The following is a 12140-nucleotide window of genomic DNA, read 5'->3' as shown; positions in this document are numbered from 1 at the left end:
CTGGGTCTTTCAACATGACAATGATCCAAAGCACACCGCCAGGGCAACGAAGGAGTGGCTTCGTAAGAAGCATTTCAAGGTCCTGGAGTGGCCTAGCCAGTCTCCAGATCTCAAACCATATAGAAAACCTTTGGAGGGAGTTGAAAGTCCGTGTTGCCAAGCGAAAAGCCAAAAACATCACTGCTCTAGAGGAGATCTGCATGGAGGAATGGGCCAACATACCAACAACAGTGTGTGGCAACCTTGTGAAGACTTACAGAAAACATTTGACCTCTGTCATTGCCAACAAAGGATATATTACAAAGTATTGAGATGAAATTTTGTTTCTGACCAAATACTTATTTTCCACCATAATATGCAAATAAAATGTTAAAAAAACAGACAATGTGATTTTCTGGATTTTTTTTTCTCAGTTTGTCTCCCATAGTTGAGGTCTACCTATGATGTAAATTACAGACGCCTCTCATCTTTTTAAGTGGTGGAACTTGCACTATTGCTGACTGACTAAATACTTTTTTGCCCCACTGTATATATATATTTTTGCCCCCGTCTTCTTGGAGTTGTGCCTTCTCTTTGGTTTTCCTTCCCTTCTACCATTTGGTATATTCATTTCTAATAAATCTATTTAATTTATTTGGACATTTGTTCGGTTTTTTCTGTTCTCTTTCTTTTGCATATATCTTCTTCCGATTTGTCCGTTATTTCGTCCATTATGGGATATATATAACATCTTATTTACACAAATTGCTTACTTTATGTTTATTAAGAATATCACGAATTTTTATATCCCTTGCCTTGAGTTTTTATCCTACCAAGACTAGGGAAGAGCAGCGAGCAGGGTCTTGTGGCAGCTGAGCATATGAACAAGATGTCAATATGCAGAACTAGATTACACCGCACAACTTCAGGTATGAAGAAACAAAGTTCACTTAAAGGGAACCTGTCACCCCGAAAATCGCGGGTGAGGTAAGCCCACCGGCATCAGGGGCTTATCTACAGCATTCTGTAATGCTGTAGATAAGCACCCGATGTTACCTGAAAGAGGAGAAAAAGATGTTAGATTATACTCACCCAGGGGCGGTCCCGCTGCTGGTCCGGTCGGATGGGTGTCTCTGGTCCACTGCGGAACCTCCCATCTTCATTCCAAGACGTCCTCTTCTGATCTTCAGCCATGGCTCCGGCGCAGGCGTACTTTGTCTGCCCTGTTGAAGGCAGAACAAAGTACTGCAGTGCGCAGGCGCCGGAAAGGTCAGAGAGGCCCGGAGCCTGCGCACTGCAGTACTATCCTCTGCCCTCAACAGGGCAGACAAAGTACGCCTGTGCCGGAGCCGTGGCTGAAGATCAGAAGAGGACGTCTTGGAATGAAGATGGGAGGCGCCACAGCGGACCAGAAACACCCATCCGACTGGACCAGCAGCGGGACCGCCCCTGGGTGAGTATAATCTAACATCTTTTTCTCCTCTTTCAGGTAACATCGGGGGCTTATCTACAGCATTACAGAATGCTGTAGATAAGCCCCTGATGCCGGTGGGCTTACCTCACCCGCGATTTTCGGGGTGACAGGTTCCCTTTAAATGAAAGCACAGTACATAACAAAACAAAATGATGTCAGGATCCCGATTCCACACGTCTAGGAAGGGTACACGTCTCAGACGTCAGACGATGGCAGGAGTCATCAAGGGTTGATGTAGTCCAGGATCATCTGGCACGGGCATACTAGAATGAGCTTACTAGGACGGCCTCTCTCTCAGGCCTCAGGCATAGCACAGGCTCAGCAGGAAAACATCAGACACCAATCCCGGAAGGATGTCGTCACAGGGTGGACCTCAGGCCATCAGGACAAAGGCTGGACATCAGGACACAGGCTGGACATCAGGACACAGGCTGGATATCAGGACACTGGATAGACATCTGGGACACTGGCGTGGAGCCCAGGTCATCAGCTGGGACACTGGTGTGGAAGCCCAGGGCATCAGGACATCGGACACAGGAAGGGCATAAGGACATAAGCAGGACATCAGGTCATCGGACACAGGATAGACATCTGGGACACTGGAGTGGCAGCCCAGGTAATCGGCTGGGAAACTGGTGTGGCAGCCCAGGGCATCAGGACATCAGACACAGGCTGGGACTCAGATGGCACAGGACCAGGTAGTGGTGGTCAAGAGGTTCCTAGCTACGGCCGTCATGCTCCGGTCATCGGACCTAGGAAGGAACTCAAATGTGATGGTGTAAGCACTGCCATACTGGACCTGGGCCAGATGGGGCTAGCACCGCATAGCAGGCTGAGCACAGCATAGTAAGAGCTCAGTAGAAACTCCTGACTCCATCTTTAAAACATGAGGCCCAGGAGTACAGTCACTGGGTATGGGGTGTCAGACACAAAAGGACTTCAGGAACATAACACAAAGGATACAGTTCAGACAGGATCAGGTACTGGATATGCAGCCCCCAGGACAGGCGGATCTGGGTACTCTACCCCCAGAACAGGTGAAAAACACAAAATACAAACGGACTGGATATGCAGCCTCCAGGATAGGTGGATATGGGTACTCTGCCCCCAGAACAGGCAGAAAAACAAGATACAAACGTATCTGGGTATTCTGCCCCCAGAACAGGCAGTAGACAGGTATCAGCTCTCCCAGAACAGACTGCAGACAGAATGTATGCTCGAGAAATCTCGAGTAATGAGTATATTCGCTCATCACTAATTATTAAAGAGCGGATCTTTTGAACTTTGAATTCAATGAATTCTCCCCACAAATTCAATACGCTGCGAATAAATTAACGTGAATCTTAATATTGAAAAGTTTGCAATTGCTTGGAAATTCACGTGGGAGAGAGAAAGAGAACATTAGACCTTTATATTGCACGAGAGAGAGGACTCCGCTTATCATAAGAGCTTACCCTCTACAGGAGAAAGAGAGGATGCCACTGACATTAAGAGCCTACACTCTACAGGAGAGAGAGAACCTGGCTGATCATAAAAGCTCACACTCTATAGGAGAGAGAAAGAGGACCCCACTGACATTAAGAGCCTACACTCTACAGGAGAGAGAGAACCTGGCTGATCATAAAAGCTCACACTCTACAGGAGAAAGAGAGGACCCCACTGACATTAAGAGCCTACCCTACACTCTACAGGAGAGAGAGAACCTGGCTGATCATAAAAGCTCACACTCTATAGGAGAGAGAAAGAGGACCCCACTGACATTAAGAGCTTACATTCTAATGAAGTAAGAGACAGGCAAAGAAGACCCCGCTGACCATAAAATCTCACTCCACGAATTAAGACTATCATCAATGTTTCATCTACAGCTCCAAGTCCAAAAACAACGTAGGTTGATTTCAGAAAATTTTTTTTCCTCATTCGTCAAAAAAGGCCTGTGTTTTTCAGCATGCTGGACTCATTTTTGGCCAGTTTTTACAATCTTAATTGGACCCTTTTGTCTTGTATGAAGAGAAAAAAAGGCTTACCTTCTCCTCACCATTAAACATTAAAATACAAATATAGATGACATAGAAGAGGTTTAATCCCTTTCTGACATATGACGTACTATCCCGTCGAGGTGGGGTGGGCCCGTATGACCACCGATGGGGTAGTACGTCATATGCGATCGGCAGCGCTCACGGGGGGAGCGCGGCCGATCGCGGCCGGGTGTCAGCTGCCTATCGCAGCTGAAATCCGGCACTATGTGCCAGGAGCGGTCACAGACCGCCCCCGATACATTAATCCCCGGCACACCGCGATCAAACATGATCGCGATGTGCCGGCGGTATAGGGAAGCATCGCACAGGGAGGGGGCTCCCTGCGGGCTTCCCTGAGACCTCCGCAGCAACGCGATGTGATCGCTTTGCTGCGAGGGTCTCCGTACCTCCCTCCCTGTAGCAGGCCCGGATCCAAAATGGCCACGGCATCCGGGTCCTGCAGGGAAGGAGGTGGCTTACCAAGTGCCTGCTCAGAGCAGGCGCTTGGTAAGCCTGCAGTGCTCTGAGACAGATCGGTGATCTGACAGAGTGCTGTGCAAACTGTCAGATCACCTATCTGTGATGTCCCCCCCTGGGACAAAGTGAAAAAGGAAAAAAAAAATTTAAAAATGTGTAAAAAAAAAAAAAAAAATTTCCTAAATAATGAAAAAAAAAAAAGTATTATTCCCATAAATACATTTCTTTATGTAAATTAAAAAAACAATAAAAGTACACATATTTAGTATCGCCGCGTCCGTAACGACCCGACCTATAAAACTGTCCCACTAGTTAACCCCTTCAGTAAACACCGTAAGAAAAGAAAAAAAAAAAGAGGCAAAAAACAACGCTTTATTATCATACCGCCGAACAAAAAGTGGAATAACACGCGATCAAAAAGACGGATATAAATAACCATGGTACTGCTGAAAACGTCATCTTGTCCCGCAAAAAACGAGCCACCACACAGCATCATCAGCAAAAATATAAAAAAGTTATAGTCCTGAGAATAAAGCGATGCAAAAATAATTATCGTATAAAAGCGCCAAAACACAAAAAAAAATGATATAAATGATATCGCTGTAATCGTACTGACCCGAAGAATAAAACTGCTTTATCAATTTTACCAAACGCGGAATGGTATAAACACCTCCCCCAAAAGAAATTCATGAATACCTGGTTTTTGGTCATTCTGCCTTACAAAAATCGGAATAAAAAACGATAAAAAAATGTCACGTGCCCGAAAATGTTACCAATAAAAACGTAAACTCGTCCCGCAAAAAACAAGAACTCAAATGACTCTGTGGACCAAAATATGGAAAAATTATAGCTCTCAAAATGTGGTAATGCAAAAAATATTTTTTGCAATAAAAAGCGTCTTTCAGTGTGTGACGGCTGCCAATCATAAAAATCCGCTAAAAAACCCGCTATAAAAGTAAATCAAACCCCCCTTCATCACCCCCTTAGTTAGGGAATAATTAAAAAAATGTATTTATTTCCATTTTCCCATTAGGGCTAGCGTTAGGGTTAGGGCTAGGGTTAGGGTTAGGGCTAGGGTTAGGGTTAGGGTTAGGGTTAGGGCTAGGGCTAGGGTTAGGGCTAGGGTTAGGGTTAGGGCTACGGTTAGGGCTAGGGTTAGGGCTAGGGTTAGGGCTAGGGTTGGGGCTAGGGTTAAGGCTACAGTTAGGGTTGGGGCTAAATTTAGGGTTAGGGTTGGGGCTAAAGTTACGGTTAGGGTTTAGATTAGATTTACGGTTGGGAATAGGGTTGGGATTAGGGTTAGGGGTGTGTCAGGGTTAGAGGTGTGGTTAGGGTTACTGTTGGGATTAGGGTTAGGGGTGTGTTTGGATTACGGTTTCAGTTATAATTTGGGGGTTTCCACTGTTTAGGCACATCAGGGGCTCTCCAAACGCGACATGGCGTCCGATCTCAATTCCAGCCAATTCTGCGTTGAAAAAGTAAAACAGTGCTCCTTCCCTTCCGAGCTCTCCCGTGTGCCCAAACAGGGGTGTACCCCAACATATGGGGTATCAGCATACTCAGGACAAATAGGACAACAACTTTTGGGATCCAATTTCTCCTGTTAGCCTTGGGAAAATACAAAACTGGGGGCTAAAAAATAATTTTTGTGGGGAAAAAAAAGATTTTTTATTTTCATGGCTCTGCGTTATAAACTGTAGTGAAACACTTGGGGGCTCAAAGCTCTGTAGCTCTAACTTTCCAAAATGGTGTCACTTGTGGGGGGTTTCTACTGTTTAGGTACATTAGGGGCTCTGCAAACGCAATGTGATGCCTGCAGACCATTCCATCTAAGTCTGCATTCCAAATGGCGCTCCTTCCCTTCTGAGCCCTCCCATGTGCCCAAACGGTGGTTCCACCCCACATATGGGGTATCAGCATACTCAGGACAAATTGGACAACAACTTTTGGGGTCGAATTTCTCCTCTTACCCTCGGTAAAATACAAAACTGGGGGCTAAAAATCACTAAAATTGAGAAATCTCCGGGCCCGGATGGGATACACCCTCGAGTACTGCAGGAATTAAGTACAGTCATTGATAGACCATTATTTTTAATCTTTAAAGACTCCATAATAACAGGGTCTGTACCACAGGACTGGCGTATAGCAAATGTGGTGCCAATATTCAAAAAGGGGACAAAAACTGAACTCGGAAATTATAGGCCAGTAAGCTTAACCTCTACTGTGGGTAAAATCCTGGAGGGCATTCTAAGGGATGCTATACTGGAGTATCTGAAGAGGAATAACCTCATGACCCAGTATCAGCACGGGTTTACTAGGGACCGTTCATGTCAGACTAATTTGATCAGTTTCTATGAAGAGGTAAGTTCCGGACTGGACCAAAGGAACCCAGTAGATGTAATGTATATGGACTTTTCAAAAACTTTTGATACGGTGCCACACAAAAGGTTGATACATAAAATGAGAATAATGGGGATAGGGGAAAATATGTGTAAGTGGGTTGAGAGCTGGCTCAGGGATAGGAAACAAAGGGTGGTTATTAATGGAACACACTCGGACGGGGTGGCGGTTAGCAGTGGGGTACCACAGTGGTCAGTATTGGGCCCTCTTCTTTTTAACATATTTATTAATGACCTTGTAGGGGGCATTCAGAGTAGAATTTCAATATTTGCAGATGACACTAAACTCTGCAGGGTAATCAATACAGAGGAGGACAATTTTATATTACAGGATGATTTATTTAAACTAGAAGTTTGGGCTGATAAATGGCAAATGAGCTTTAATGGGGATAAAAGTAAGGTCATGCACTTGGGTAGAAGTAATAAGATGTATAATTATGTGCTTAATTCTAAAACTCTGGGCAAAACCGACAATGAAAAAGACCTGGGTGTATGGGTGGATGACAAACTCATATTCAGTGGCCAGTGTCAGGCAGCTGCTACAAAGGCAAATAAAATAATGGGATGCATTAAAAGAGGCATAGATGCTCATGTGGAGAATATAATTTTACCTCTATACAAGTCACTTGTTCGACCACACTTAGAATACTGTGCACAGTTCTGGTTTCCGGTGTATTAGAAAGACATAGCTGAACTGGAGCGGGTGCAGAGAAGAGCGACCAAGGTTATTAGAGGACTGGGGGGTCTGCAATACCAAGATAGGTTATTACACTTGGGGCTGTTTAGTTTGGAAAAACGAAGACTAAGGGGTGATCTTATGTTAATGTATAAATATATGAGGGGACAGTACAAAGACCTTTCTGATGATCTTTTTAATCATAGACCTGAAACAGGGACAAGGGGGCATCCTCTACGTTTGGAGGAAAAAAGGTTTAAGCATAATAACAGACGCGGATTCTTTACTGTAAGAGCAGTGAGACTATGGAACTCTCTGCCGTATGATGTTGTAATGAGTGATTCATTACTTAAATTTAAGAGGGGACTGGATACATTTCTGGATAAGTATAATGTTACAGGGCATATACACTAGATTCCTTGATAGGGCATTGATCCAGGGAACTAGTCTGATTGCCGTATGTGGAGTCAGGAAGGAATTTTTTTCCCCTACGTGGAGCTTACTCTTTGCCACATGGGTTTTTTTTGCCTTCCTCTGGATCAACATGTTAGGGCAAGTTAGGTTAGGCTACGGGTTGAACTAGATGGACTGAAAGTCTTCCTTCAACCTTAATAACTATGTAACTATGTAAAAAATAATTTTGGGGGGAAAGTTTTTTTTTTTTCACGGCTCTGCGTCATAAACTGTAGTGAAACACTTGGGGGTTCAAAGCTCTCACAACACATCTAGATGAGTTCCTTAGGGGGTCTAATTTCCAAAATGGTGTCACTTGTGGGGAGTTTCTACTGTTTAGGTATATTAGGGGCTCTGCAAACGCAATGTGATGCCTGCAGACCATTCCATCTAAGTCTGCATTCCAAATGGCGCTCCTTCCCTTCTGAGCCCTCCCATGCGTCCAAACGGTGGTTCCCCCCCACATATGGGATATCAGCGCACTCAGGACAAATTGGACAACAAATTTTGTGGTCCAATTTCTCCTGATTCCCTCGGGAAAATTCAAAACTGGGGCTAAAATATAATTTTTGTGGGAAAAAAATTTTTGTTTTATTTTTACAGCTCTGCATTATAGATCTCTGTGAAGCCCTTGGTGGGTCAAAGCGCTCACCACACATCTAGATAGGTTCCATAGGGGGTCTACTTTCCAAAATGGTGTTACTTGTGGGAGGTTTCAATGTTTAGGCACATCAGTGGCTCTCCAAACGCAACATGGCGTCCCATCTCAATTCCTGTCAATTTTGCATTGAAAAGTCAAACGGCACTCCTTCCCTTTCGAGCTTTCCCATGCGCCCAAACAATGGTTTACCCCCACATATGGGGTATCAGCGTACTCAGGACAAATTGTACAACAACTTTTGAGGTCCAATTTCTTCTCTTACTCTTGGGAAAATAAGAAATTGGGGGCATAAAAATAATTTTTGTGAAAAAATATGATTTTTTATTTTTACGGTTCTGCATTATAAACTTCTGTGAAGCACTTGGTGGGTCAAAGTGCTCACCACACCTCTAGATAAGTTCCTTAGGGGGTCTACTTTCCAATATGGTGTCACCTGTGGGGAGTTTCAATGTTTAGGCACATCAGTGGCTCTCCAAACGCAACATGGTGTCCCATTTCGATTCCAGTCAATTTTGCATTGAAAGGTCAATTGGCGCTCTTTCGCTTCCGAGCTCTGTCATGCGCCCAAACAGTGGTTTACCCCCATATATGGGGTATCATTGTACTCAGGACAATTTGTACAACAACTTTTCGGGTCCATTTTCTCCTGTTACTCTTGGTAAAATAAAACAAATTGGAGCTGAAAAAAATTTTTGTGAAAAAAAGTTAAATGTTCATTTTTATTTAAACATTCCAAAAATTCCTGTGAAGCACCAGAAGGGTTAATAAACTTCTTGAATATGGTTTTGAGCACCTTGAGGGGTGCAGTTTTTAGAATTGTGTCACACTTGGGTATTTTCTATCATATAGACCCTTCAAAATGACTTCAAATGAGATGTGGTCCCTAAAAAAAATGGTGTTGTAAAAATGAGAAATTGCTGGTCAACTTTTAACTCTTATAACTCCCTAAAAAAATGCTGATGTAAAGTAGACATGTGGGAAATGTTACTTATTAAGTATTTTGTGTGACATATCTCTGTGATTTAATTGCATAAAAATTCAAAGTTGGAAAATTGCGAAATTTTCAAAATTTTCGCCAAATTTCCGTTTTTTTCACAAATAAACACAGGTAATAGCAAAGAATTTTTACCACTATCATGAAGTACAATATGTCATGAGAAAACATTGTCAGAATCACTGGGATCCATTGAAGCGTTCCAGAGTTATAACCTCATAAAGGGACAGTGGTCAGAATTGTAAAAATTGGCCCGGTCATTAACGTGCAAACCACCCTTGGGGGTAAAAGGGTTAAAATAGGAAATGGCTCAGTTTTTCATTTTTGCATACAATCCATTCAACACTATGTTTTTAATGTATTGTAGTGATTTAGATAAGTGGATGATGCATTAATTTATTCTTTATCAGATTTATTTAGTCTATATTTGACAAGTTTTGCTATTTCACAGACATTGGTCTATGTTTAACTATTAAAATCCTGACTTTCTGTGTTGGGGGATAGGAGGCAAACTCTCTTTCACATTTATACTATTAAAGATTGAACCTTTATTATGTAATCTACTTCTCCATGACCATATTTCTTGCATTTCCACATTGAGTGATATTCAGCATCTCCTTGTCATGAATTTGCTAGAAACATGGGTCCATATTTAGTTAAAGTACATGTAGTCCAAAGTTCTCCTGAATAGTCTTACATTGGGAGAACTGTGAACATATGCACTATATCAGTCTGCGAGTAAACAGAAAGTTATACTTGCATAATAAGAACACATGTAGCATCAGGGCTGTACACAGACTAATGTTAGATTGAACTAGAAGATATTGGCTGGTTAATAAGGCCTGAGGCAATGAGTGCAGGATGGATAAGGGCTCATTCAGACTTCTGTGCAAATCATTCCGATTTCGGACAGCAATGAAAAGACTGGCCACAACTCTCCCAACCAGAGAGTAGAAATATATGAAGCAGTCAAGCTCCAGTTGGGAGACTCATGACCAGTCATGCACTAGCGGTCCATGATTGAACAGAGATACATTAACATCTGCATGATGTTAGGGCAGCACGGTGGCGCAGTGGTTAGCACTGCAGCCTTGCAGCGCTGGGGTCCTGGGTTCTAATCCCACCCAGGACAACATCTGCAAAGAGTTTGTATGTTCTCTCCGTGTTTGCGTGGGTTTCCTCCGGGCACTCCGGTTTACTCCCGCATTCCAAAGACATACTGATAGGGATTATAGATTGTGAGCCCCATCGGGGACAGCGATGATAATGTGTGCAAACTGTAAAGCGCTGCAGAATATGTTAGCGCTATATAAAAATAAAGATTATTATTATTATGAACCTTTAGGTAGCTGATTTTCATAATGCCCAATTATTTTGTTTTAAGGGGAGGTTAGCTGCTACAAAATCTATCTTGATATGACTTAAGGTGAATTTACGCTGTGAGATCATCATGATCTTTCATTTAGAGAGAGCTCAATTCAAGACAATATTGCAGTGTAAACAGAATGCCGATCACTCTTAAAATGAGCAAAATGCTTGTTCATGAGATAAAATGATCTTTTGGCTTGTACAAAAGATCACTGTTCTCGGCATCTCATCTTACTGTGTAAACAGGACCCATGCTGCCTAGAACAATGGTAGCCTATGCGCCCTCAATGTTCTATTACAGATTGCTCAGAGTGCATCGATAAGCTCGGTCTGCATGTCTAAATAGGCTGTTGATGACAGATTAGTAAATATTTAACAAATGGCAGTAGTTTAATAGAGCTAATCGTTTAACCACGTCATGACCTTGGGATTTTCCGTTTTTCCGTGTTCGTTTTTCACTCCCCTCCTTCCCAGAGCCATAACTTTTTTATTTTTAGGTCAATTTGGCCATGTGAGGGCTTACTTTTTGCGAAACAAATTGTACTTTTGAACGCATCATTGGTTTTACTATGTCGTGTCCTAGAAAAAGGAAAAAAAATTCCAAGTGCGGTGAAATTGCAAAAAAAGAGCAGTCCCACACTTGTTTTTTGTTTGGCTTTTTTGCTAGGTTCACTAAATGCTAAAACTGACCTACCATTATGATTCTCCAGGTCAGTACGAGTTCATAGACACCTAACATGACTAGGTTATTTTTTATCTAAGTAGTGAAAAAAAATTCCAAGCTTTGCAAAAAAAAAAGAAAGAAAAGAAATTGCACCATTTTCCGATACCCGTAACGTCTCCATTTTTCATGACCTGTGGTCGGTTGAGGGCTTATTTTTTGCGTGACAAGCTGGCATTTTTAATGATGCCATTTCAGTGCAGATACGTTCTTTTGATCGTCCGTTATTGCATTTTAATGCAATGTCGCGGCGAACAAAAATACGTAATTCTGGCGTTTCGATTTTTTCTCGCTACGCTGTTTAGTGATCAGGTTAATGCTTTTTTTTATTGATAGATTGGGCGATTCTGAACGCGGCAATACCAAATATGTGTAGGTTTGATTTTTTTTTTATTGATTTATTTTGAATGGGGCGAAAGGGGGGTGATTTAAACTTTTATATTTTTTTATTTTTTTCACATTTTTTATTACTTTTTTTTTTTACTTTTGCCATGCTTCTATAGCCTCCATGGGAGGCTAGAAGCAGGCACAGCACGATCGCCTCTGCTACATTGGAGCGATCATCAGATCGCTGCTATGTAGCAGAAATGGAGGTGTGCTATGAGCGTCGACCACAGGGTGATGATCACAGTTACAGGGGATCAGTAACCATAGAGGTCTCAAGGACCTTTATGGTTACTATACAGAAGCATCGCTGACCCCCGATCATGTGACGGGGGTCAGCGATGCGCTCATTTCCGGCCGCCCGGCTGGAAGCGCCGGTTAAATGCCGCTGTCAGCGTTTGACAGCGGCATTTAACTAGTTAATAGCAGTGGGCGAATCGCGATTTCACCCGCCTCTATTGCGGGCACATGTCAGCTGTTCAAAACACCTGACATTGCCTGGCTTTCATGCGGGCTCACCACCGGAGCCCTCATCAAAG

The 12140-nt window shown here is 42.9% G+C and overlaps 1 protein-coding gene across 1 annotated transcript in view; it reads right to left on the bottom strand.

Annotated features, from left to right (window-relative positions):
- Window positions 1–12140, bottom strand: part of ADAMTS16 (ADAM metallopeptidase with thrombospondin type 1 motif 16) — a 325150-nt gene that overhangs the window by 100566 nt on the left and 212444 nt on the right. The gene's annotated exons all lie outside the window — the stretch shown is intronic.

Source organism: Ranitomeya imitator, chromosome 6 (assembly GCF_032444005.1).
Source record: "Ranitomeya imitator isolate aRanImi1 chromosome 6, aRanImi1.pri, whole genome shotgun sequence".
Classification (NCBI taxonomy): Eukaryota; Metazoa; Chordata; class Amphibia; order Anura; family Dendrobatidae; genus Ranitomeya; species Ranitomeya imitator.
Note: the sequence above shows the minus strand (reverse complement) of the source record. Positions and strands in the feature narration are given on the sequence as shown.